The sequence below is a fragment of the Tenrec ecaudatus genome, chromosome 18 (genome assembly GCF_050624435.1).
Source record: "Tenrec ecaudatus isolate mTenEca1 chromosome 18, mTenEca1.hap1, whole genome shotgun sequence".
In the NCBI taxonomy this organism is placed as follows: domain Eukaryota; kingdom Metazoa; phylum Chordata; class Mammalia; order Afrosoricida; family Tenrecidae; genus Tenrec; species Tenrec ecaudatus.
The window spans coordinates 61,756,775-61,772,051 of record NC_134547.1 but is presented as its reverse complement, the minus strand read 5'-3'; the positions used below and the strand labels follow the sequence as shown (position 1 = coordinate 61,772,051).

Sequence of the window (15,277 nt, the reverse complement as noted above, 5' to 3'; positions counted from 1 at the left end):
TGGGCACAGTATACAAAATATATACATACACAAATCGACCGATTCATAGCCACCCTGGTAGAAAGACTGAGAGAACTGCTCCACTGTGTTTCCAAGGCTGAACTAAAGCCAGAGCTGTCTGCAGTGGAATGGCTAGTGGGTTCAAACCACTAACCTCAGGGTTACCAGCCAAGTCCCTAAAGTTCTCAAGTGCCACCAGGGTTCCTTCACAGGGCTCAAAAGCACATTTTACACCCCTGGCTAAGAAAGGGGACCAACCCCATAGAGATGGACTACCAGCTATCCTAACATCACAGTCTCCAGACAAGGCAGCTGCCCCAGAGTTCTGTTACACAACCTGCCATGGCCCTGGCCAGGGAGGAAGGCATAAAGGCCCTTTCCAGGTGCCCCCAGAGGTAAGCCCTCATCAACTCTTATTATTAGAGAACTTTGATAATTGCCTTTCACAAGAGCTCCCAGCTGCCTCCATTGACTTCCCAGACACCACCCCTCCCTGGTGTGGCCAGGTCTTGGCAGAGCTGAGTGAACCAGGATCTGTTGGATGTCCCAGCTTGATCATCTGTAAAAGGTGAACAGTTTCTGCTTGACTAAGAGGAGGAAGGGAGCAATCCACACACACACACACACACACACACACACACACACACACAGAGGAGTGGGGGTCCCTGGTTCACCTTTTAAATGCAGATTTGAACTTTTCACCCTGGGTCAGACAGCTGCGATTCTAGGTCCCCAGCAGGGGCTGCATTGGGCCCACTCAGTCTCACATTTTCAGAATTGTGTTTTGTTTGGGTTCCGTTTTTGTGCTCCTGCCTGTGCAGGGGGTTGGCCTAGTAAAGGAATTAGAGACCGCCCTCTGGGGAAATACACACACACACATACACACACACACACACACCACACACACACACACACCATACACACCACACACACCACACACACCACACACACCCACACACACACCACACCACACACACACCACACACACACACACACACACACAACCTCTTTAGCTCACTCAGGAATGGGGAAATACACACACACACACACACACACACACACACACACACCTCTTTAGCTCACTCAGGAATTAGACCCCCTGCCCCACTGGAGGGGCCCAGGGAGACAGCATGGCTGCGGAAGATGCCGTATCTATAGCAGCCACCCTGAGAGACTAGCTGTGGAGTGTCAGCCCTGCGCAGCAGCCAGCAGACCGACGGCCTCCCTGGGAGTCTGCTCCTTGGGGCGCTGATCTTCCTAGAACTGAAATCATCCCACTTGAGAAGAACTCACTTCCTAGGAGAACATGTTCACAAGGCTGGGACTTCTTCCCTCCCCTCCATCATACCCCTCTCTCCTGTCTTGCCAGGCTTTTGAGTGTCCCCCATCAGCATTTGCCCACCCCCACCCCCTTTCTCCTCTCCAACCACAGATTGCTGTTTTGTGACATCAAGCAGAACCCATACTAACACCATGGAAGGAATGTCTCCTGTCAATGCCCTGGTCCAAAGACCCTGCCCTAGTGGAAAACTGCTCATTAACGAAGAGGGTGGGGCTGTGGATTTCTGCAACAGCAAGCCCACCACCCAGTCAGCCCTGAGCAGACCACAGTGGGGGGCCTCCATGCTACAATCTCGGGAGGACGCTGTGGTGTCCAGGCCAAGGGCTGAGTTGAGTCTCTCACCCTAGCCAGTCTCACCATAGACCAGGAAGCCACCACAGAGTACAAGGACGGTTCCCAGAGGCCTTGACAGCCCAGTGTGTGACTTCCAGATAAAGATGGGGGGGGGTTGTATAAAACCATAGCTCATTCTAATGAACACCCCCATACCAGTGAGCGCTGCCCTGCCCATGAGGGTTTGGGTCACAGGGTTTCCACCAGAAAGATATTCCAAACCATGTGAAGGAATACCTCCACCTCCCACCTGCGTCACCAAGCAGTTAACAGAATGTCTGCCCATCCAGGGACCAACACTTGCTGCTGCCCCTTCCTGACTTCTGTGCTCTCTCTATTCCAGCCTGGCAGCTTTTGCAGCAGCACGTGTAGACTGCGGGTGAGGCAGCAGTGGGAAGTTCCAGAAGAGCCCAGCTTCCAGTGCTGATGGGGAGCATGGGGCTACAGCATTGGACAGGCCTGGAATAAAAGATCTCATTCCCAGCTTCCTTTATGCCGCTTGACTGTCGACATGATAGCGCTGGGCAAGGAGCGCCGGCTAAATAGAGCAGATGGTTAAAACTGAGGTTGCCTGTCCCTTTGAGAGTTCTTTAGCGTGACCACTAGAGAAGTTGACACCGGTTGTGTGTGTGGCTCTGTCTGTCCTTCCGCAGACACTGGTGAAGGCCCTCGGTCCGCCTTTCAACTCCAGTCTTCTTAGTGACAGAGCCCAGTGTCCTTCTGTGGCTGGGACTATCCCCCAGAGCAGCAATGCTCTCGTTCCTAAGAGACACTTCCAACTGTACTGGGCCAGAGGAACGCATGGCCAACGAGGAGAAAAGTGGAAGCTCACCTCGTCCCAGACACCGAACAAGCCCAGCTAAGAGCCCCTCTACTCCCAAAGTTTACCAACTGCTTCTGAGCCCCAGGCTTTGCTGCCAAAAATGATTTTTAAAGTTGGTTATCGTGGTTTACTACAGGGATTATCAACTACAAGTCTGTCTCCAACTCCAGCTTGCTTTTCAGCTATCGAGAGAGTCCTTTTGACTGCCCTTCCCATAACATCATCTGGCAGGAGGTTGGTGTTTCCGTGCCCCCAACCCCAAAACACACACATCTCTCACATTCTCTCTGCGCACGTGTGTGTGTGTGTGTGTGTGTGTGAGAGAGAGAGAGAGAGAGAGAGAGAGAGAGAGAGAGAGAGAGAGAGAGAGAGAGAGAGAGAGAACGAACACAAGAACTGAGAGAAGCCAGAGTAAAGAGCAGAGAGCAAACCCTCTTCTCTGATTCTGGCAACTGCTGGCCCACCCCTGGGGATTATAGGACAGGCTCATTTCTGGATGTAAATGAACTTTTTAGCCATCTCCTCTCAGAAGAAAAGCGGCACAGAGGCGGAAGGCCCATCCTGGGGCACACAATTACAGCCTTTTGCATTCCACCAGCAGGATTAGTCCAGGAATGTGCTGGGCGGCTTTTTTTTTTTTGGGGGGGTTTGAGGAAGAAAAGAATGGGGGAGGGGGGCGTCTGTCCATCCCAGCTCTATGATACACTTCCACTTGTCTGCGAGTCAGAATGTAAAAACAACACTCACATGGGCTTTCTAAAGAAGGGGAGACAGAAAAAGCCAGGGGGCAAGGAGGTGGGCAGGGGGAGGAGAGAGAAAGGGGAGGAAGGGGCCAGTGAGCCTGGGGAGGGAAGGGGGCTTCGTGTATTAGAGGAACTGCCCCTCCAGGCGCTTTGATCCCCTTGGTCGCTAGGAGAAACCAACTTTTCTCCTTGGGTTAATCAAAACCAAATTACTCAGGAATGTGGCAGGACAGGTCTGAGCTCCCAGGTCCCTTTGTCTTTGAGGATTTCAAATGAAAAAATAATTTTTTTAAAGCAGATGGCAGTGGCTTACAGAATAGCAACTTGCAAAATCTGAAGGAACCTGGGACCGCATCCCCCAGCCCCTGCCCACCCTCTCCCCCCCCCCACACACACACACAAAGATACCCATAAACCTTCCCCTCACTCTGCTGACTGGAGGGGGGGAAAAGAAGTGACTTGGGTAGGTTCAACCCAAAAATCATGACAAAAGAGTTCTTCATTTTACTTTTTCAGGTCTCAAGTAGAAGACCAACCCCTTCCCAAAACCATACCTGGTCAAAGTCCAAATAAGACATGCTGGAAGATTTAAGTAACATCCAAGGGCCACAAGCCCATTCTCAATGATAGCATTACAGGTGAAGTTCAGGTTTCCTGGACAAGAACAAAGCTGAGGAACACGCTCCCTGCAGTTGGTCTTTGGTGGGAAATACTGTGCGAGAGGGAGGAGCACCCGGTTGCTACTAAAATTCCTCAATCAAATTCCAAGGTGACACGTTTTGTTTTTTAACAATTTGGGTTTTCGTTAAGTACTAAGAAAGGAAAGGTGGCTTTCAGAGAAGGGCTGTGTTTAAGGCTGAAAGGGTGCCCTTGGGAGGAAACTCCAGGAAAGCCCTGGGGACCCTCGTCCCACCCTCCCACCTCCAAGTTGTCCTGTTGGCTTAGAAAGTGCTGGGGGTGAGGATCCGCCAGTTGCAGGGAGACAAGCGGCAACAGATATGAAAAGGCTGCTTCAGAGATGCCAGCAACCTGGGGCTCGGAACACAGGTTAAGGCTTCAGCACACACCTCTCCTCTCTGGCTTGTGGCACTAACACATGGGCACTGTGGCATATGCTCAAAGGCAACAGTCCAGTGTGAGCTAGCCTTAGGGACACGTTCCAGACACCCAGTAGCAGAAGGATGGGCAGCTCTCTGGGGATGATCAAACGCGCCTCTGCTGGACTACAAAACCTGAGGAGTCCAAACGAGTTTTTTTTTTAAAGATAAAGTAAGCAAACAATGCCACCAATGAAGCTACCAAAACTGAACTCTACAGATAAAGAATAGTCAACCCAGAGCCATGACTACCCAAACCAGCTGGCCACAAATTCTAACTGGCCCCAGGCCAGTGGTTATCTGGAAGGATGGATTAAAGTAACCTGTAAAAAGACTCTTTACCTTATCTTTAGGCTGGGGGGACCCCTGGTGTGTATGCACACCAGTGTGTGTACACACACACCCTTAGGTCCTTTAGAGCCCTTAGATCTCTAGGCTACTAGTACTCCATCTAAATTTCCAAAACAAGGTCATTCCATCCCCTATTTCTGGCCCCAGCTGTGGACTTGACCCCATTTTCCAATGAAAGGGACCATGTACACAAAACTAACCCGAACCATTAGTCTAGCACAAACTTCTGCATGAGATGGGACATAGAGCCATTACGAGTATTTCCTGTGTCCAAGCCCAGGTCTGAGGTGCTGCCTGGAGAGGCCAGCTCCCCTGCCTCTGCTCCATTCTGCTGCAGGTGAGTTCCCAAGGCCTACCTTTCAGAGAGAAACACAAAGCCTCCCAGCAGCCCCCAGAGAGAGTATGAGGAGAAGAGAAGACCAAGTTTTCTGTCTGACTGCCCCAAATGGCCTGACTTCATGGCTGAAGAGTGCTGTCTGGGGTGGTGGCACTAGGCACGTGCAGCTCCGGAGCCCTGGAGGCCTGAAGGTTGACTGAAGAGTAAGGCTGTGGCTGCAGGGGGCTGCACTGTCATTCATGCTACCCTCACCCCCAACAGCTTCTTCTGCCCCTATGCACTTGGCGAGGAGACATGCATAGTAAGGCACGGGCCTCCATTATTACTGGCCATCCCGACACCCATGCATTATCAACTTCAAATTCAGCCCACTATACTTGGTCAAACATTTCATGAATTCTCCCCTAATGGGCTGGCGGGCTGGAACGGCTTTGCTCGGGTGAGGTGTACGATGCTGACTGATACTGAGGCCTTCTCAGTACCTACCCTAGAGGACGTCCACAGTGCCGCTACTTCCAAAGCCTTTCTACTGCACTGTCCTAATAGTGCCCGCCAGCATACAGGTCAAACTTCGACCTCCCAAGGGGGCCCGACTCTTGTTCAGTGGGACAGAGGGGACCCTATTTTTAATCAATGTGGATGGATCTGCCCACTTCACCTCCCGCTCAGGAAGCAGACAGTGGCTAATTCCTGGGCAGTGTTTTGGAACAACTTTGGGGATGGCGGAGGGGGTTTCTACTGGCATCCAGTGAGCTGAGACTGGGGATGCTGCTAAAACATCCCCTGGTGCACAGGACAGCCCGACAACAAAAAATGACCCAGCCCCGAATACCAGCAGGGCCAGCAGCCAGTGACCAGACCTGAGGCCTACTCAAGCACTCAGACCTGCAAAGGTCAGGGCTGGAGGTGGGGAAGACCTGCACAATGCCCCCCCTCCCCCCAACACCGCCCAGGGCGCAGAGCTGACTTGTAAGAAGTTTTAGTGATAGAAATAAGGTGAGAGGGAGAGAAAAGCAACAATCAAAGCTACAATCCACTTCTCACTAGTTTGGGGACTGAGTTTTAAGAGGTGGTTGGGAAGCCTGAGCAGCTCAGTTTCTCAAACTAGTAAGTAAAAATGGGATTTGCAGCTCAAAGCTAGAGGAGCCAGGCTCCCCCCCACTCTCTCCCCGCCCCCCCCCCCGCCCTACCCCCAAGGAAACAGGAGTCACTCAGAGAGGTTTCTAATCAGGCGCATCACTGGTATGTCCAGCTTCACATGCCTAACCACATGACCAACTGGCAAGGTCCAGCTTCCTGTAGAGAAGCTGGTGGCCAGACCGGCAGGAAGGACGCCCAAACCTGGGAACGGAGAGGGTCCACACGCACAAGTGCACTCTCACTCGGGATAGAATGGGAAAAAAAAAAAAGCCCCTTCACACAGAACCAAGCTGGGAGGCAAATTGAGTGTTGGGGGATGGGGGGAGATGGGACAAACACACACATGATAATTAACTCAGCAAGTTGATAGTATTTGCATATAAATGCCTCCACAAATCACTACCAACAAGCCAGGACAAGTCAGGCCTATTAGCATATACAAGCCAACCCAAGAAGGCCTCTCTAGGTGGGGTCATTGAGTAGGCTGCTCACTTCAAGGCCCACCCCACCAGCCCCCAGGGGTGGGGGAATGTGAGGGAGGGCTGGGGTACAGTAGTTGTTTCAGATCCTTTCACCCTTGAAGGCAGTTGTGGGACCTCAAGAAGAGCTTGCTTTATTCCCAGTTACTAAGGAAAGAACAGAAGACAGTCAAGGCCATCAGCAGGAACTAAAGACATGGAAGGAGGTCCACTTCCCTCAGTTCCCAAAAGGAATGTGAAAGTGGTGTGTCCATTTCACAGATGAAGGAAGTCAGGCTAAGTGCTTGGTGGAAAGTCACAGCCAGACCAGAGCGTCACTGGGCCAGGCAGGGTGGGTGGTGGGGGAGTGAGGTCTGGTACCAAAGGACTTCAGCTGGTCATCGGATGAGAGAGGAGCAAGGCTGGTAGCAGACAGAGAGCAAGCAGACTCTTTGGTCTTTGGTAAGAACGGAGTCTTAGGATTTCACCCCTGCTGCTCCCATGGCGCTCCTACTTGGGGCCTGGCTCGGAAAGGACCAGACTCTGGTTTATATTGTGAAGATCTCATTCCTGTGACCAACAGGAATGGTATAGTGCTTATGAGCTGGGCTGTAAGCCAAACAGTCTGCAGTTTGAAACCGCAAGAGGCTCCTGCAGAGAAAAAATGGGGGCTTTTTACTCCTGTAAAGAGTTAGTCTTGGAAACTCACAGGGGCAGTTCTATTCCACCCTCTAGGGTCGCTCTGAGCAGCGTTAACTCAATGGCAGTGAGTCTGGGTTTGTTCTTTGGGTGCTGTATGGCCAATAGGGAAGACTGTGTTCGCCTCCAGTCGGATGGACACTTGGTTGTCTGTCTGCACAAGGTTTTCCCTCCAGAACTCAACTTCTCCAGTGACTGGATGATGGCTACAGCTTCCTCTTCAAGGACCAAAGGAATCGACGGCCCTTTCTCGAAGGTTCAAAAGTTCTCTGCTTTCCCCAAAGATAAGCCTTGGGTTTCACACCTATGGAAGGAGAATGCTTCAACTTTCTCTTTGCAAAAGAGAGATGAACCCCACTGTTCTCCAGGGCAGCTGGGATACTTCCGAAGGTGCACGGCGCAAACGGCTCCATCAGTGCCAGGCCCTCAGCAATTGTTATTCACAAGTGACACCATGCCAGAAGCTACAAGTACAGACTTGGCATTAACAGTGACATCAACCTCCAAACCCAATCCAATAGAGACTCACAGTGACCCTGTAGGACAGAGAATAACCACACCCTTCCTCAGGTTTCTGAGACTGTACATTTCCACAAGAGCAGACCAGACCCCTGCATCTTTCTCCTGCCTGCCACTTAAGCCATTGGGCCATCAGGCTTCTCTCTCTCTCTCTCTCTCTCTCTCTCTCTCTAAGCCCACTTGCCTCTTCCTGATGTTCCTCAGAGCTTTTACAATGATGCAAATGTTCCATCGAGAAATAACATAATACAGAAATAAGTAAGAAAGAAGCCAAAAGCACCCCCACACACAACAAGCCAAGTATCCATTAAGAACCCAGGCCCGGAGCCACAGAGTGCTTTAGAGGGAGCTGAGCTTGAGACAGTGGGAGAGAGAGGCTTGCATTATTTGAGTAGTTAAGGAAAATTGTTTAAAAAAGAAGAAAAGTTACTGAGAAGGAAGGGAAAAGCAATAAGACAGAGCCACACATGTGTGTCTCAGCAGATGTCCTTGAATGGATATGCCAGGAAGAGAGAAGGTGTCTGTCCCATAGGCCACCGAGCAGCCTTGCATGTGGGCTGCAAGTCGGTGTCGACAACATGCCGACTTTTCATAGACTTACAGGGGTTAGAAGTCTTTTGAAAAGAGCTTTTTATCCACCGAAGGGAGATCAATAAGGGCATTTCCAGACAGTCGCATATGACGCTGGGGGGCAAAGAGGGAAGGAACTGCTAGGCTGAAATCAAATACCAAACTAAGCCCGTTGGTCTTTGCTTTTATATATAGATTATTTATATTTATATATTTCATATATATAATTTTATTGGGGGCTCTTACAAATCTTAGGACAATCCATCATTCAATTGTATTAAGCACACTTGTACATATGTTGCCATCAACATTTCCAAAACATTTATTTTCTTTCACTCATCTAGTTTGACTCCTACCTCTCTCCACCGTGGAAATCCAAATGAGAACACAGCAGCATCTGCCCTAGAATGATTGTACAGCACCACAGAGGAGAGGACAGAAACAGGCCTGGGAGATGTAGTTCTCAGGTGAAGCTCAGCCCAACCAACAAAACTGGAAGGATGTTCCTTGGATCACATTCGGATCAGATAAAGTCAGGGACAACTAGGAAATCTTGATCTTGGGGGTCACCCTGAATGCCCCTGAAGTATCTCCCCCCCCTCCTCCTCCTATAAGCCCACATCATGCTGGGTGGCAGTAGTAGTAGCATTGTCTGCTGTCAGGTTGGGACTCCATCACTTGCTGACAAGTAGCCGTGAGATTTTTGGCTAAGCAGTAGATATTCACCAGGCCTTTCTTCCTGCTGCATCTTAGTCTGGAAGCTCCACTGAAACCCTGGTAACACCTGAGCCTCCACCGGCAGACAGGTTGGCAGCCCATGCAGTGCACTGGCCAGATGGATTCCAGTTTCTTGCATGGGAGGCACTAGTCCTGTCAGGGAGCCGCTGTAGCCCCTACGCACTAAGCCACACACTCTTTAGCTAACACGCATGTGTGCACAAACGTGCACACACAACAAAGGGAAGGAGGCCTGAGCCCCTCTAACTCCAACCCCCAGAAGCACAGGAGGGAGGGAAAGTCTTCCTGCGGGATCAAAGGCTCTCCGCTGCAATCACTTTCAGGACAGCGTGTGAAATCAGCAGCAGATGACAATGACACAGAGATGGCTTCTCAGAGTCCCGAGGAGCCAGTTTCCCCAGGGCCACCCAGTCTCCCCAGAGATGATAAAGATACTTGAAAACCCTACCCTGCTGGTTCTAAAGGTCCACTTAAAATTAAAGACAAGATGAGATAATCATTTAAGAGTGAGGCCATTATGTGATTAGCTTCTTTCTTGAAATCCAGGCAGCCCTGGAAGGGGTGTCAATGGCCCCAAAGCAGCAGGAAGTGGGATGCACACTTCCCACATTTGGCCCATCTTGCACCTCTCTGCCCTGGGGAGCCCCTCCAACACAGCTCCTGGCAAGAAAGAGATGGGCAGCTCTTCAAGGCAGCACATGTGTCAAAGTTCAAAACCAACTGAGGTTCTGGCCCATCCCTCAAGACCCCGGAGACCAGCTCAGGCCAGCTAAGCTCTCTCCAGAGGCATTCACCAAATCCCCAAGCATGAACCCTTGTGCTGTTAAACCACAAGTATGTCGACCTGTAGGAGGGGAGAAAAACTCCCCCCAGAGCAGAGGAAGCCCACACTTTGACCAAGGAGTCCGAGCTGGGGTTAAAAGCAACCAAACACAAGTCAGGCCCTGAAATAGAGCCACTGTGCCCTGAACAGGCCTGAATAGTTGCCACCAAGCCAACTTCCTACTACGTCCCGCTTGCATGTCTCCCTTGTCCTTCTCCTGTGATGGCAAGACCCTCCAGGAACTAAGAGCCATGGAAAAGCAGCAATGTCACAGGAAGAGTCACCTGGCAAAGTTACAAATGAGAGGTTCAGGCACTTTCCTCTGGCAAAAAGGTCTTAAAAAACAAACACTCCCCGCACTCGCGGATGGCCTGTCCTCGCCATACTGACCCCTGTGCCAAAACAGAGGGGACAGAAACTGTCTTCAGGTTGCCAGTGCATCTGAGGCAGAGCTCGGCACCGCTGTCAAGCAGAAGGAAGCATGGCTCTCCCCGCTGTCCACGCAACAGTCACTTTTCATTTTGGTGGGAAAAGCCTTCCAACATCTGATTGTCACTTGTCACGTGTTCAAAGAGAGCAGCGTGACAGCTAAAATACACAGAAACTGGACAGATGTGGATGTTTCCCCCTCATTTTTCTCCCAGCCTGGATTTCAGAGCAGCTTGCCAATAAGTCTGGCTACTTGCCTGGCCCCCTCCCTTGGGGCAGGTTGGATCAGCCTTAGCTTCTGCCTGTTTTTTGCTCAATTTGAGTGGTCCTAAGGGGCTAACACCCCTGAGTGTTGATGCAGACTAAATCTTGGGAAGGGATTCCTTAGCCTGCAGTGTAATACAACGGGGTCCCTGCTTGCCTGACCACAGCTCCAGGTGGGCCCAGCATAAGGTGCTCTGAGCTCAGTGCTATAAGCTGTGTTGAGTTCTAGCAATAACCATCACCTGCACCTCTTGTGCTGGAGCATTCAGATACCCCTGTGGAGTACACTGGAATGTAAGCAGTATTTTTACCCCCAGGTAATCACACTAACCTGGGAGCTACAGTGGGCCAACAAGCCCCAGCCTTACCTACACACAGGCCCACCTAAGAGCAAGCAACCGTTTTCATAACACAGGGAGACAGAAACCACAGTACTGCTTGAGGTTCCTATTGTTCCGCATCGGGGGCATTATGCCTGCAATGCTGGCAGCAAGCAGGAGGTGGAGTTTGCAAACATTTCCTAAGGTCAGGATCTTATGGACAAGGCTAACCCCTTAGAGATAGGAAGCCAGCTAGTGACTCTGTAATACCTATGGTTAACGGCAGCTAGCTTCCTTTCCTTTCAACAAACATGAGCCATTCTCTACCCTTTCATAAAAATGTGGCTTCGTTGTCACCTCACATACTTACTTTGAAATGAGATTGTTGCAACCCATGAACTACAACAGGACAACAGCCCACCCATGGGGGCAACAGGGGTGTGCCCTGGGTCACCACTATGAGCAAGCAGAACTAGGAAAATTAAGCTTGATCACCAGGAGTCCCAGCTAACTCCAGAACTTTCTAAGCAGTCTGCAATCAGAGATATCCTCTAAAGGATTCACCCTCCTTGGGTCATTCAAGGTGAGCCAGGCAGGTCCTGGGAACATCTACTTGGCATCATTTGGAATCACAATCATGAACCCTGAAATCTCGCCTATTTTAGCTCCTTGCCACTGGGCAGTCCAACTGGCAGTGTGTTTACAGAGCAGTTAAAATTCAGCTCCAAAGCAATGAAGGAGGAGGCACTTCCACTACCCTGCTGCAAGGAGCCAAAGCGAGGCCCACTGAGAGGATAGCCTCCTCTGGGTCCTCTCCACCCATCCCTGGCCTTCATTTGTGCAGAGTAAAAGGGAAAGGGAAGAAACCAAAATGAAAGTTTCAGGTGACTGGGGAGACAGATCGCATGTTTTACTCTGCAATCGTGAGCCAGTATTTCTCAATCCTTCCCTGTCAATCAGCGCTGTTTTCAGGACAACTGGGAAACAGCCGCTCTAGCCCACAGAAAGTGTGGCCATTGCAGGAAAAAAAGGGGGAGGATGGGGGCATTGGGGAAGGGAGATGGGTCATGTCGGAAAGCCAGATGGTCTCCAAGTCATTTCATTCCTTGCAGGACTGCCCTGTAAGTGTGAACGCGCTGGCTTCTGCAGATGCAGACGATGTTGTTAAATAACACTCGTGTAATTAAATAAAAGGGCCCAGTGTGACCCCGGCCCATTCTGAGAGGCACTTACATGCTTGCTGAAAACATGCTGGAAATAAACGCAGACAGTCTCCTTAGCCCTGCAATTTAAGGAAGGGAGAGAGAAAGTTTCATTGGCCTTTACATTTCTCACACACCCTCTGAAAGGGTGTCTTCAGGGTCTCTGCAGAAGAGAATAAACGCAAATACAGGTGTGCAAACAGCCAGCTATGTACCTGCTCGCCAAAGCACCCATTCTTGAAAACCTTCAGTCTCCTACCTTCCCCTGCACCCCACCTCTGTTCCCTAATTGACGTGCATGTTTGAGTCCCTACAAGGATTCCGAATCACAGGTTACCAGTGGCTGCTCCAATAAGGAGGCACAGACCTGGTGGCCCTTCCACCTCAGGTTACCTTGGAAGGTGCACACTTTCCCATCAAATGCACCCAGTTTCCTAGCCCAGCCCAGTCTACTGTAGAGCTCATGATTTTTTAGGGTTTCCCTTGAAACCTATCCAGAAACCACGGCCATTAAACGAACATGAAGACTTTGACACCTCCTGAATTCAGGCATGAGGGGGCTCCAGGGGCCAACTCGGCAAACTCGCACCTGCTGCTGATGGCGCACAAACCAAGTTCCCTGGCTGGAGTAAGCTTCAAGCCAGACTCTGTAAGGCATGACTCTTGTCTCCAAGGATCTCAAAGCATGGGGCGAAACAGGATGACGTGTAACTTTCTCACTATGTACCTGCAAGGTTTAAGTTTGTTTATCTGGCCTTGTCTTGGTACATTCCGTCGAGCAGGCTTCAGCCTGAAGGACAGGCCTTTCCCCTGTGCCCCAGGTGGCTGGCTGTCCTCTCTAGCAGGGGCTTCTAAGAAACCTTTGCTGCCTGTTAAGAGCAGAAGTACAGTCGACCTGCCTGGATTCACCTGCTCGGTGCTTAAATGTTCTGCATAGCACGGGGAGTAACACTGGGCCGGGGAGAGTGCTCTTGGCACAAACCTCACAGGACCTGCGGCCTTGGTTCTCCAGAGAACATTAGACAACAGGTAAGTCCAAAGCAGAAAGGAGTAATTTCTAGAGAAAAAAAAAATCACCTCCAATCCTTACTTTCGGTTTTATACTTATTTTCTTCTTGCTACTGGCCTTACTTGGACATTCTTCCTCCTTATAATAAAGCAAAAATCTTTGCTCTCCACCCTCCACCCCGCTAGGGCCCCTCCCCCAGAGTGCCCAGAGCCTAAAATTAGAGGGTGAGCAAAGGATCTCCGAAAGGTGCCTCCCAGCTCCCTTCACTCACGGCACCCCAGGCCACGCTTTCCATCCTTTTTGAAGTGACCAGGGACTTCACTGGGGTTGAAATGAGTGCAATTTTCAGCAGTGCAACCCAAACTTCCAAATGTCAGAAGGGGGGGGGGGGAACCAGTAGTCAGAAGGCAGGAACCGATCCCAAAGCAGAACAGGGCAGACAGGCAGGATGGAGGGATGAAGGAAAGGTGGGACGCAGGTCTCCGCTCAGTACTCAGCGGAATTAAGGTGCTCGCACCCCCAGGTAGGGTCCAACTGGAGCCGAGTAGTTCAAGTGCGGCCAGCCTGCCCCTCCCCCACACGCCCCAGGAGAATGGGAAGTTCAGCCCAGACTCCCAGCACCTGCCTGCGCCCTAGGCCGCTGCAGGAGCGGCTCGGCGGGGGAGGGCGCTGCACTCACCTGGCACACAAAGCCTCCGCCGCGCACCTCCGGAAGGAGGAGACACTCGCAGGTCCGGGGGCCGTGCGGGGCGCGACGACGGGAATTTCCAGCGGCACCGAAGCCCCGAACTTACCCTCCCCAGGCGGCATTCTCCCCACCTCCCGCTGCCCCGGGGGCGCCGAGGTGGCTCGAGCTAGAAGCCGGCAGGCAGGAGGCAGGGGAGGGGGAACCATGGGGAGGCCAGAGCTGGCAGCCCGCCCCTCCCTGAGAGGGAGGGTCCCGGGGGGCGCGCGCGGGGATTCACCCGCGGGCGCCGCGCTCTCCTCCCGGCCTACCCGCTGCCTCACCGGCCGCCGGGCCGCCCGCCCGCCCGGAATCGCTTTATGTAAATGAAGCCCAACTCGCAGTTCGCAGCGCGCACCGCCCGGGGAAGGGGGGCGGGCGGGGCGGGGGGCCTTCGGGGATCCACATTACACAGCAACAAAGCGGAAGGTTAATTTGAAACTCACAGCCCCGCCGCCGCCCGGCTCCCCGGGCAAAGCCTGACATCTACAGTCGTGACGGGCGCAGGCCGGGCAGCTCGGCGGCCGCCGCACCCGCGGGGACGCGGGGACCCGGCCGCGCTCGGCCCCAGCGCTCGGCCCTGCTCTGGGCACGGGCCTCCGGGCAGGCCAGGGCCGCGCGCTCGCAGCCATGGGTCCTGGGCGGCTGTGCCCGAGACGCCCCGGGAACTGCTCGGAGGCGCTGACCCCTCATCAAGTCAGGGGTTGGCCTGGAACCGTAAGCGAAGAAAGGGACGCACCCCAGGCCACCGAGAGGGGGCTGGGGCCTCGGAACCCGAGCCACCCATCTCTGGGCCTCATCCACGTCACAGCCAGACCACTCCGGCACAGGGACATTGGCCAATGTGGACAGGAATGCGTTTGAAACACACACCCATCCGATGGCATGCGGCTCAGCGCACTTCTGGTTTTCGGTTTGCAGAAACTTCTAACAACATCCCCAGCTCGCCACAGAGTGTAAGGATAGTTTTTAGTGCAAGATAAAAAGAAGAGACTGGGGCAGAGCAAGAAAGGAATCTAAGAGCAGAGTAAAGAAGCGACAGTTTGCAGTGGGGCTTGAAGTCTACGAGGACACCCGCCTTAAAAGCCCTGAACATCAATTCAGACCCTTCTGTATGGGGATTCAACCACCGAGGTCGAAATTAATTCTGCTACCAAGGCTGGTCAGCGCAAATTGTTCGCACTTTGATATCTCCCCCACCCTCCTGCCCCCCATTAACCTTTTCCATTCTGGGAGGCAAAGGTAGCCCCGAAGAAATCTCACCGGAAGTCCCCTTTCCTGCCAGAATCCCATGCCTGGGCCGAATACACTCCTTTCTCTGGGAGCAGAAAGGCACCTGCTTTCCTCCTCTCTGAA

The 15,277-nt window shown here is 52.3% G+C and overlaps 1 protein-coding gene across 5 annotated transcripts in view; it reads right to left on the bottom strand.

Annotated features, from left to right (window-relative positions):
- Positions 1-15,277, bottom strand: part of ZFHX3 (zinc finger homeobox 3) — a 257,660-nt gene that overhangs the window by 232,655 nt on the left and 9,728 nt on the right. For 2 of the 5 annotated variants that reach the window (XR_012780857.1, XM_075536904.1), the window contains exon 1: positions 13,877-14,722. The exons of 1 other annotated variant lie outside the window; for it this stretch is intronic. The gene's annotated coding sequence lies outside the window, so the exon portion shown is untranslated. Of the gene's footprint in view, positions 1-12,219; positions 12,269-13,876; positions 14,724-15,277 lie in introns of those variants that run through there. 2 more of the 5 variants (XM_075536905.1, XM_075536907.1) reach the window with 2 other exon arrangements.